Genomic DNA, 219 nt, shown 5'->3' with positions numbered 1-219 from the left:
GAGCACAGAGATATGGGGCGCCCAGAAGAAAGTCTGTATGACCGCAGCGCGGAGAGCCAGAAGGAGAGCGGAACCAGGCGAGCCTGGGGAAGTGAAAATAGGAACGCTCCTGGAACCGAAGGGACGAGACTAGGCAGGCGAGGGCGGGGAGAGGCGGCTCCACTCATAAACTACAATTCCCAGGAAGCATTCGGCGGACGGATGTGAGGTGAGCGCGAG

Source organism: Eschrichtius robustus, chromosome 1, assembly GCF_028021215.1.
Source record: "Eschrichtius robustus isolate mEscRob2 chromosome 1, mEscRob2.pri, whole genome shotgun sequence".
Classification (NCBI taxonomy): Eukaryota; Metazoa; Chordata; class Mammalia; order Artiodactyla; family Eschrichtiidae; genus Eschrichtius; species Eschrichtius robustus.
Note: the sequence above shows the minus strand (reverse complement) of the source record.